The sequence below is a fragment of the Ambystoma mexicanum genome, chromosome 9 (genome assembly GCF_040938575.1).
Source record: "Ambystoma mexicanum isolate Mex_15411 chromosome 9, UKY_AmexF1_1, whole genome shotgun sequence".
NCBI classification, from domain to species: domain Eukaryota; kingdom Metazoa; phylum Chordata; class Amphibia; order Caudata; family Ambystomatidae; genus Ambystoma; species Ambystoma mexicanum.
The window spans coordinates 1,426,390,643-1,426,402,506 of NC_090931.1; the positions used below are offsets into that span (position 1 = coordinate 1,426,390,643).

An 11,864-nucleotide genomic window follows, 5' to 3' on the forward strand; every position below is an offset into this window, starting at 1 on the left:
AAATTCTTTCTGTGGGTTTATGAGAGCACATGATCTAATCAACGTATCTCAACGATCAGCCATGACTGTGTGTCACCTCCCTCCCATGCATGAAAATTGGTATAGGCCAGGATCCTAGCCATTGGTAGGCAACCTTTGGAGGGAAAACCGTATGCATACATAAATAACTAAAGAAAGCATCAGCCACACAGAACTATCACTGCCAAAAAAAAAAAAAAACATTTTAAAAAAGTGTGCAAACGGGCCGTGCCCACATTTCAAATGGTGAATAAAAGTGTTCATACAGCGCAGCGATTGCACAAAAGCTTGGAGTGTCGCTATCAGATAGCATGAGTTCTAGACTAGCAAATGGTTTTAGAAGAGTGCACCCAGCCTTTTAAGAAAATAAGCCTCCCCTACCCGAGCAGTGCACAAGAGCTGCAACATTGTATAAGCTGCAGCATTGAGGCAACGTATTTGCAATGTGAGATGCCATGAATTGGCCGCATGGGCATCGCACAACCATCTATCTGAAAGGGCAGCAGTGAAAAGCGATGCACAGGAGCTGTGCAAGACCTGCGGGAAATGCCAACTCACCATGAGAACAAAGCGAAGCTTACCCGGGATCCCAACCCTTCATAGTCATGGTCTTATGCACTGTATGTGTGGACCTTCTGGAGTCCAGGACACCAGTGAAAAGTGTCTATGTTGGTGATGACGGGGCTGACGGGGCATATTACCAGGAACCCAGGTAAAGGGATTCCAGGTCCCCAAGATGAGATGTGCAGGACATCAAATGCCATCTCTGAGCGAGCAGACACGTCCCACAGGAGGCTGGATGCGAGTAGCATGGTATCTGGAGAGGCACGGCGTAGGGCACTGCAGTCCATCTCAGGGCAAGATATCCAAGGGGGGGGGGGGGGTGGGACAGCTACGCGGGCATCAGCACTTTGCAAGGACGATAAATTGAGTACCGTAAGTACTACCCGTTATTACAGCACTTGGAAGCTAGGTGACACTGGCATGAAGCACTATCATAATAACATATTGCTTTATGTTGGAAATGCACAGCCCTGCTCAGGCTAGACATTGCTGGGTGAATTAAACGTACTCCATGGAAGTTAGTGTCGCGCGACAGTTCTGAAGGTTGCTTTATAAATCCGCAATTTGACAAGTTCACCGTTGGTGACCTGGTCTTTAGCAGGAATTCTGAAAACCATTCCTTGGCCACGCATGGCAGTAGCACAGTCACATGACACCACCCCTGCACAGGAGATCCACGAGTCCCCGATTTGCCCTTCCTGTCTCAGATTGCTTGTGTCCCCCCGAATCTGCCCCAGAGCTTACATCTTCTGGACACGGGCAGGGAACGAAAGCTTAAGATCAAGAGTGATCTCTAGCGCAAAGTAATCATAGCAGCCAGCAGATTCCAGGAACACGGATCACTAAGGCAGCATTAGAGTGCACGCATGAAAGAAGGACCACTAAGGCAGCATTGGAGTGGCTGCTGGAAGCCCTGACGTTAATCAGGAGGTTGCATTGAACAATAAAACAGACAGTTTCAAGGACAAGGCAGCTGCACATAATTGTTAAAACAAAAAAGTTGCCCATATTTATCAGAAAAGTCTAAACTTCGTTTTTAAATAAAGTCATAAAGCCATCTACAAACTTCACCCTACCATGACGTACTCAAACGCCATGTTTGGCCGGCTAATGTGGAGGCGAGAATACGGACAATGTAACCACTTACACAGTATTGCAAAGCATATCTAAGGCACAGGCAGGGGGCGAGAGTTGTTAATCGTGGCATAGCGAGCCCCGTTATATGCCAGAATGCATGTCAGGGTAGACTGCACGCTTCCGGGTCTCGCGCGCGCTAAACACCGCAGCACGCTGGGGGAGAGACTTGCATACGTCACCGCTAATGCCATCAACACAGGCAGGTAAAAACGTCTTGAGGTAAAGCGACGACGGTCCAAGTTGGGTGCGTCACGACTCACGTGTGTGCGCGCGCGCGTCAGTGAGGTGTGGATTCCCAGGGCCTGCAGACACTGCACCCACGCCCGTCACTCTGGAAAGATCCCACTTCCGGGGTGGGGAGAGCGAAATCTGGTCGAACGTGCTGCTTCCTCATTCCGCTCCCTAACCAAGCCTACAAATGTGCAGTCACCACTACCCGTTGGCCTCCCCCAGCCAAAATAGAATTCATTCCTGTTATGAACTAGATATTGCCAACATGTGGTCGAATACCCCCGAGCCCCCGCCACCAAATATGTCCAGGTAGCACATTTTGCAGGCATTGCCGTTATACGCCAGAGCACTTGCCAGCTTTCACCATTGTCTTTCTAGTTACTCCTACCATTTGACACGTAATGACAACATTTTCAGGTGGCACGATATGTCTACATGATCCAGCTATTGTCATTATCCTCCCCTCTGCCCGCCCCCCCGCCCCCTCAACTACTCCAATTTGCCAGCTGCTGATTAGTGGGTGAACAAGGGTGCCATGTTCCCCTCCCACCTGTTACTGACTGCAGCGGCAAGTGGCAGAGAAACAGGGCGTCCATGTTACCCACTTACTTTCCTGGCTCCCCTACAAAGCCATGACATTCAGGCAGGACCGAGGGAGAGCCGGGATACTTGACTCCACTTGCTCTCATTTCCTTTGCAGTAGGACAAGCACCTCACTGACTGTACCCCAGCCCTACCAACGTCCGGGATGCACCGGGGTTTTAGGAAATCATATCCAACCTTATAAGCGGGCTTTGATTGATAAGTGCGTTATAAATAACCTAATACCCAGAGATTTCTAAGCACGGAACCGGGGAACGAACCTGTGTTGCTCAGTGTCGTCTTGCTTCCAAGGAGAGCACGTTGCCTCTGAGCTATCCTCTCGGAACAAAGGTGGATTTTTGGGAGCAGAGGCGATCTGGTGACTAGATCAGTACTTGTGTTTCGTAGCAAAAGAGTGGACATCAAATTATACAATGATAATTAAATGGACCAGCGAAGCAACAGTTCAGAACCAAGGCGACATGTCATGGAACTAAAACCGCGTCACCCTTGCACAGTAATCCCATCATTGGTACGGTCCTATTGGGGTCAAAACACTGTACATCATTCATTGGCCGCGGTTCTAAACCGGGACCCCTCCAGCAAAATAAATTTTTTTTAAAAAAAAAAGTACTGCCCCACCAGATAGTCAAGGTCTTCAAGTTCAAGGACACCCACCATTGGTGCCGTCAGAAGTTGGTGGCAGAACCTTGGACACTGCAGGAGCTGCAATGTGGAAAGACCCAACGACCAACCGCAGAGGTGAAGAAAATCACTTGTATTTCAGAAAAAGACTAGAGACCTTGTTTAGAAAGACTTGAGGCGGATTGCTGGGCTGCTTAGGTCCTCCCTGGCCTCCTTGTTCTACAATGATAGAGGCAAGAAACCAACCTTGACTTATCGATGTATATCGCGTCTCCAACGTCCTGATATCCTCAGCCAAACTCTATTGCACTGATCCTGTTGTATTGAATTGATGTGCAAGATGTCGCTCCCTCCGCCCACTCATAACTGTGAAAGATCAGAGACCCTTTACCCTCACACTTTCCCCATCCATCCCCTGCCCCTTTCGGTGTCACAAAGAAACTGTTCTTGCAGTCGGTGCCTTACAAATTATCAGCAAATAAACAATGTGCTGATTTGAGCTGTATAAATGATGGTGGTGGTATGAATATGCAGTGTGTTCTGAACAATGCATTCAGATTAAACAACCTTGTGCTGCACACTGCCACTAAACCCAAACTAACGTATGCACTCAGGTGTTTTCACCTGGAAGGGTTAGAAATTAACAGGTGCTATCTAGCACCTGCTTCTAGCCTAGAAGAGCCCAACTAGCTTGGCGCCAACAGCTACCAAGCCAACTGTTGGCATAAAAACGTACATATAGAAGATTCATTTTGTGTTTGGGAATGTGTATAAAGTACCACCAGGACACATCTATTCATTTAAAGCATAATGAACCTACATAACGGCTTAAGGTTCAAGTTTGCATCTCTTGTGGAAGTCTCATTTGCTGTGTGCTACGTAACAGCTCCTTCTTCCAAAGGCGTAGCTCTTACTTACCCAGTTACACCAGATAACCAGGAGCTGATTTGAGCTCCTGTCCATCAAATTTTACGTTCAAAATCTGCACTGGCCATTACTACTGCATTAACCCCCCGGAGAGGGTGTGAAGGCTATTACCACCCTGGGTTGTCAATTCGGTAACCCAGGGTCCTATGGGCATTGTATTTTGTTTGAATGAACGGGACGCCGTGAAGTGTCCTGTTCACTGAAACAAAATACTATACTAAGATGGCCGCCACAGAGCTGGAAGGCAAGCTCCATATGGAGCTCTTCTTCCATTTCCCTGGCAGACAGGAAAGGGAGATGGGACGAAGCTGTGGCGGGCGTCGCCGCCACAATAAGGTAAGTGGGTCTGGGGAGGGGGTTGGGATTAGTTTTTTTTAAACGAAGGGAGGGTGGGGAGAAGATGTTGCTGGTGCAGGGTGGGGGAAGCAGCCATTGTTTTCCATGGAAGGCGGGCTGAGATTAGCAGCTTCAGCCCACGATACAAGGAACCCGATTGGCTGCTCCCCCTACCCTGCGTGCTAATACCTAGTATTCAATATTTTAGGCACAGGATCATGGGCCATATGGTCAAGCTAGGGCAACTTCATGCACATGTGCCTGGTGCCGGTCCACCCGCTTTTCCAGAGACAGCGGCCTGTTTAGAAACATACTCTGTGTCTAGAACCCAGAAAGACTCTACTTCTTAGAAGGAGATGTGACCAGGTTTGTGTCCATGGTCTTAGGAACCCATGTTTGATGCTGGACTCTTAACACCAGACCACATGTGTAATCTTGGGTAAATCCTTTTAGGATACCAAGATCCCCCATCTTTCAAAATTTTGATGAAACCGACTTCCAGAATAGAAGTACGAAAATGATGGATCACAGATGTGGAACGCGCTGCAGTTTCATGCCTTCCACTGTGGTGTACCCGTGTCACATGATTATAGCGCATGTCCTTTATGTTGCAGTCATATTAATGTATTTTAAATCTGCTACATCAAGGACTATGTTAAAGCTTTGAAGTTTCTTTATTTTTTGATTTGTAGAGCGCACTACAGCCCACGGGCACTGAGGCGCTTAAAGGACACTTAATAAAGCTTGCTTGAGGGTTACAATAAGCAGCCCAAGAATAATGCTTAGATACAGTTGGTTAGGTTACAATTGTTGACACATTTTGTTACATAGTACTATGTGATGCATAGAAAGGTGTGACATATTCATGAAAAGCAGAAGAGTGGTCACAGGTGATGAACAGGTCGCATGTGTAATAAATAGATGACTTATAGGGGTGACCTCATTAGACAAAGAGCCTAGTTTTTTAAGGCTTTGCGGAATGCTGCGTGGGAGTCGATGGATCTGATCTGTGCTGGGAGGTAGTTCCACATGGTTGCAGCCATTGTTGGGAAGCTGGCGCCTCCCGCACGCACTCTGCGCATGTGAGGAACTGTGATATGGTTGGCATAGGCGGACCTTGACGGTCTAGAAGCTGTTTGTTTGGAGATCCTCTGCGCTAGGTACATAGGGGCCAGACTAGGGCAAGTGTTTTAAAGACAACCCTTTCCTTGATGAGAAGCCAGTGTACCTGCCTCCTGACACCAGACATGTGCCCCCTGCGTGAGATGCCTTAAGGCATTATTTTGTGCAATCTGGAGTTTCGCCAGTTTTTTTTTTTTTTTTAAAGAGGTTCCAATAAAGAGGGCATTGCAATAGTCCAGTCTGGAGCCGATGATGGCTCTGGCTATGGTGATGCAGTTTTGCTGGGACAGGAATGGCCCGACAGCATTGATCAGTTTAGAGTGATATGCTGCCGAGGAGGCGATGGCATTGACCTGCCTGTCCATGGTAAGGCTAGGTTCAAGGTACACGCCCAAAGTCTCGATCATTTGAGAAACTGATTGGGAAGGGAGAGAATGGCAACCAGGGACTCCTTCTCGCTGTGGCTTTTGATGGCATTCTTGCCAACTGGTTTGTGCCTTCCATGGACGTACCTAGTGCACTTACCTGAGGTGTACTACATCTACGAGCATGGTTTTAGAAGAGAGAGAACATGAACATACAAGGCCAGACCATACAGCTGTGTGTGTGCGCGAGATGGGACACGCTAAGCAACAACAATGAAAGAGAGTTTGCAGTTTCGTGCTTTGTCCAGTCATCCCCGTACAGTAACGTAGCAACCAATGGAAGCAAAAGCACCACTGTAAGCGCTATATGGGAACAGACTGTGTGTCACGGATACATTGTATCACTTTCCCCATCCAATGATTGGATTTCAATGATGCACTGTAGAAGTCACAATATAGCGTGCTTCACAGCTGCTCTGAGAAGTTTCTTTCGTGTCACTTTTTAATAAAGTATGTTAAATCCGGTTTGGAACTTTCGAAATAAAAAAAAATAAAAAACCCTTGATCAAATAATTGATCCACTCTTTTGTATTTAGCCAAGCATTGCAATATGCTAATCCGAGCACTGCTATTTAATGCAAATACCGACTCGCCTTAAATTATTAAATAAAAAAGTACCAAGCGCCATGAAGAATAAGCACTAGTAAACAAACAGTGCTGGGAGACCCGTGTGAACCAGAAGCACTGGGTCATGAGAAAAACATGGGTTTGCAATGCTGTGCCAGAACAATAACGTGAATCAGGAAAACACATTGCATCCTAATATCCGTGTCCAGGGAAGCACTGATATATAATCTCGGCTAAATAGCAAAAATGAGAACTCCTGCTCACAGAGAATCCGTGAAATCAGTGATTCTGTACTAAGAGGAAACAGTGCCAGTAATAATACTCAGAAATATTTTGTAAGAAGAAAAGTAACTATTTCCCAAACACCCTCACAGAGACTTGGTGGTCGGGGGTTTGAATCCAATCATGGCAGTTTCATCCCGCCAAGCTCAATCAAGTGAGTACCATTGTAAAATCATATATTATGCAAGTGTTTCGCAATAACTAAAACTGCAACATGCACAATGTAGCAAGTATGAATAATAAAAAGAAATGGTGTCCAGAAAATGTTAGCCATCATTAAGGCTGCATGGGCAGAACAATCACCATTCACACCGCACCAGGTGCATGGGTGCTCTGGAACACACATGGGTGAAATAACCACGTGTAGAATGGCGAACTGGTAGAAACGTCCATCCCGTCCGCCAGTATGCCCATGGTGTGAAAACTGTTGGTTTGGCATGCAAAGCTTTGCTTTTTTGGGCAGTTTTTCACCAGGGACAGGTGAACACCAAGGCCAATTAAAAGGAACACACACATTCCCGCTTCTAATGGGCCAAAATGTTTGTGCACCCAAAGCAAAAAAAATAAAAAAATAAAAAAATCACTAACTCCGGTCCTCTGGTGGAGGGGAGTTAAGGGCAGAATCGACCGAATCTGCGTGCAAGCGGGTATCTCGCCCACTGCGTGCTCCGGGAATTCTGGAATACTGTACCCACTCTCCATACCATGAAATGCCCATCAGATACAGGAAAATCACATTATCCAGCAATACCGATGATGTGTAAGGAGTTTGGTCTTGAGGCGTGGGGGTGTGGGCAACAAGCTAGCAGTTCATCCACGACAGTCTCCTAATTTTACACTAGCACTGAAAACCAATGATTCAAAAGTGCCAAGCGTTTATAAGCACTTTATAGGAAACACAAATGTCACCCTATGCACCAATAGCTTATAACTTGATCACAATTTTTAGACAAAGCACAGAAAGCATTTAAATTAGTAGAAGGACAAACGTGCTGGCGATTGGGCATTGCAGGAACTGTGGTCTTAGGCCAGCTGCAGCTTTACAATTTGAGTCAGAAATTATCAAATACTGCAAGTTTGGGATAAAAGCATGTTGCACACGTTTGTTCCAAGGTGGCCTTTCGAAGTCACATATGAACAAATGGACTATTTAGCGGCACAATGCAAGGTTACTTCAGCCTTAGTGCTACCCCTGCCCCCCACCCAGGCGGTGCCCTTCAGCCTTAGTGCTATCCGGAGATCCGGACTCCAGAGGCTGCAGCACTGGGGATATTTTGCCCTACAGTGGAGAACCATACTTATGGTTTTCCCCCCTCCCCCTGCTAAGGGTAAGATGTGTGCTCCTGGAGGGGAGTCTTTCCTTGGTCACCTGAACTGAACAAATGTTTTCACTACAGCTCCCATAATCCAGAGACTACGTTAGCAATTTAATTGGATTCACCTGCAAAGAAAGGCAACACAGCCTCCCTGAAGAGTGTTGGACACAAAAGCGCTAGGAGGAGGGGAACAGCAGTATCAACAATTGGGATCTAACCCAGTGAATTGGACACTTTTGGGATTTAACCCAGTAATTTTTCTCTTTCTTCATGTAGTAGATTGGCCAGGAATTAGAGTGCGCGCCTCACCCACCTTGTGAGTGTTAATCACAATACATTATAGGGATTTTGAGGGTGTTCCTTCGGCTTGATGTCAAAGCCCAAAAAGGCCCAACAAGGGTTACGTTACACTACCAAATAACCAGGGGAAGCTGAGGCAAGGATACCAAGAAAGCCCAGGGACAGAAGGGCCGAGAAAACAATCTTGGAAAGATGTCAAAAATGTAGAAGAGAATTTCAAATAGAGTAACACGAGCCACTTCCGGCATGGAGTATTTCAACTTACGGGTTGTTCATGTTCAGAACAGGGTCATTTTCTAAGAGGCAGCATGTCCGCACTTACATATTGTCATGATGGACTATATTTTCAAATTGAGCGATGGAGCTTGATTTCAACATGGGTGTCATTTTCAGCATGTTGTCATTTTCTGTACAGAGGGCTTTCCAGCATGGGCACCAGGTAGTTAGGTCTAGGGCAGGAGCGCAGCAGCAAGAAAGTCATCCAGAATACCATAGACAGTAAGACGAATATGATACGATAGGTTATTTGTAACGCGCTTAATAAGCGCAGACCTGGGGATCGAACCTGTGTTGCTCCCTGTCGTCTTGCTTCCAAGGTGAGCACGTTGCCGTTGAGCTATCCTCCCGAGAATAATAAGTAGAAAAAGGAGAAGAGCAATACAAAATAACTCTGTAGGTGAACCTTAATTCAAGGCCATTGAGACGGAGTGAATGCAAGATCAGTGAGCAGGCGAATCACACACAAGGGTGAAGTGGACCTGGGGCAGGCTTCTTCAGACCCGCTCTTGGGCGTAGGCATTTTGATATGGTCGTCTACACGCCTTCAGCTAGCGCTGCATGCAACACCCTTGTTTTTAGAATATTTTCCCAGATTGAAAATATGTAAAGTCAACTGGTTGGGTTAAACACCCAACTGCTCATTGCTTCATGGACCTGACTGAGATGTGTCAACGTGCCATGCTCCCAGTGTAAAAGAGTGGGTGAGAGCATAAGGTGTAGCGGGAAAGAAGGGACACAGTCTGGGTCACGAAGAGCGAGACAAAAAGAGCGGAGCACACATTGAAAGGAAGGCAAATGGATAACTAAACAAACTAGAGAGGGACGCACAGTGATAGAAACGGGGTGGGTAACCGGGCAGCACGCGCCATTTTTGGACCCTGCTGGTGCATAGCACCCAGCGACTTGAACCTAAACTGGTGAATAACTGCACTTTTTTCCATTTCAAGCACTGCCTACAGTGCTTCGAAGACACGTCAATGTCTGTAAGGCGCTATACAAATCGCAAGCAATATGGAAGTCCCATGTATCGCCCTCTTTCTCCCCTGCATGTCACCATCACTTGCCTCCTTTCCACTCCCCCAGGTACCCCAGTCTGCCTGCTTCCCATAGCCGCGTGTCTTGTGTAGTTCAGCCCCGCTAGATGGCGTTCTTCCCATTTCTCTTCCGGCTTCCCGGGTCGCCCGCTGCCTCCTCGTCTGCCCCTCAGCAGGTCTGCGTGCGCCTCATTTGTGTGTCGTCACCCATTAAGCCTCGGTTGTCCACGCTGGTACCGGCGCCGCATGTGTCTCTTCCTGGGTGCCTCCCGTGTGTGTCTCGCCCCCTCTCCACATACAACGCGAATGCCCCTCTATGAACGCCTCGCTTCCTCTTTCCCAGTGTCGCCCTGTCCGTCTCATCTCTGCCCCAACCTGCCTACCCAGCACCTGCCCTTCTTGCTACATATGCCTACCCCCTCCCTGCCGCTTCGCCATGCCTCCTCTCCCCATGCCAGCCACATCCTCCGTCTATTTCTCTGCCATTAGCCAGTGCCTCGGTGCCTCCCCAGACGCCCCCGGTACAGCCCCAATCCGAATTCTGCCACAACGTGACCTCTTCGCTTCCTCTTATACCCATTCTCCCGTCGCCTGAATTGTCTAAAGATGCCAACCTATGCCCCAAGTGTCGCTCACAAAACGTCAACACACCTCGCCCATCCAACGCCACCCATGATGTCCCTCGCGGCTGCCCATTGATCACCCACCTGACCCTTCAAGCGCCCCCCTCCCGTCTCGCCCCCTTTCCGTGGGAAAGGTGCCCAACTCAGGTTCCTCTCTACCAACCTGTCACCATAATGCCCCACCCTCCATGACCCCTTCCCAGCTTCTCTCCCGCGTCACCACCCAGCACATCACTCTAACACCCCCCCCCCCGCCCCCCACTGCCCTGTGGTCGCAGATCCCCCAAACCGCTCCCTCTACCCCACGTCTTCCCGACGCTCTCTGGCCGTACCCCCACATCATTACCCTAAACTCTCTGCCGTTCCTTTTGTTTCTTTACTAGCAGACGAACCCCACGATTACTGTGCGCCCCCAGCAGTTCTCCTGCTCATAACACCCTCCTGTGGCCCCCGAAAACCCGCCTGCAATGGTGTAAACAAGAGTTCATGGCCGCCTACCTCAAACTCAACGATGAAAACTTTCTAAGCCTTCCGCTCCCTCTGGCTTGTTTTTCTGCACCCCTCCCAAAGCACCCGCCCACCCAAGAAACCACTAACGCCCTTTCCCCATGCCCGTACCTTTCTCTCTGGTACCGGTCCTGTTGCCCGTCCCAGTCCACTCGGTGCTTGGCTGATGGGTTTCTGGCCTAGTCCCCGGGGGCTCCTCCTGCAGATCAGATGCAGCTGCTCAGGGGGAGGGAATAAAGGGGGCAGGGAGAACCTGCTGGGACAGCTCCTGCTCCTCCCAGGTTACATACAAAATGACTCCAGCTCTGAACCGGGCAGGTCCTGCAGCTGCGTGGAGCGATGCTGACCTCTAGAGGGGAAAAACGGTACCTACAACAACAGCCAGGAGTGGTAGTCACACTTCGAATCACTTTCACTGCTGATTCTGGGAAGTGGAACAAACTTTGCATCGCAGCGATTGGGAGCATGCAGAGGGGTTAGAGTGCAAGAAGCATTCCGAACGCTCAGCTAGTAACGGTTTAAACCAAGTAGCGCAAGGTTAAGCGAACCGTGCACTCCTTCTTCACAACGTTGCCATAAACATTGAGTAAAGAACAATAACGCTCTATTAATTATAAACGTCCCTTTATGCAAGATAGCTCAGTCGGTCTAACCCCTAAAACAGGCATTTCTGCTTAAATTAATTAAATTAAATATAACGGGGATGGGGGGCCCCGGGGGGAACGCGAAGCGTTTCCCCCCGGGGAGTATTTTGGCGCTGCACACGGCCAGCGAGTGGCCGTTGGGGGTAGAGCGCCCCTCCCGGGGTACTTAAGGGCTCAGGGAAGGTTCGGGAGGCAGGCGACGGTTAGGACTTGGCGATTGTACAGGTCCCGTTGCCTGCTCCCGAGCCTTCCCGGGGTCCTTGGGCCTAGCTGGCGGTTAGTGCAGGTGAGGTAGGGGAGTGAGGAAGCTTTAAGGAGGGTGGGT

The 11,864-nt window shown here is 48.6% G+C and overlaps 1 protein-coding gene across 2 annotated transcripts in view; it reads right to left on the reverse strand.

Moving 5' to 3' along the window:
• The window catches only part of TMBIM1 (transmembrane BAX inhibitor motif containing 1), a 280,929-nt gene extending 269,767 nt beyond the window's left edge, over positions 1-11,162 (reverse strand). Inside the window, exon 1 of one of the 2 annotated variants that reach the window (XM_069616828.1) lies at positions 11,007-11,162. The gene's annotated coding sequence lies outside the window, so the exon portion shown is untranslated. Of the gene's footprint in view, positions 1-10,886; positions 10,911-11,006 lie in introns of those variants that run through there. The other variant, XM_069616829.1, reaches the window with a different exon arrangement.
• Positions 11,163-11,864: the final 702 nt, after the last annotated feature.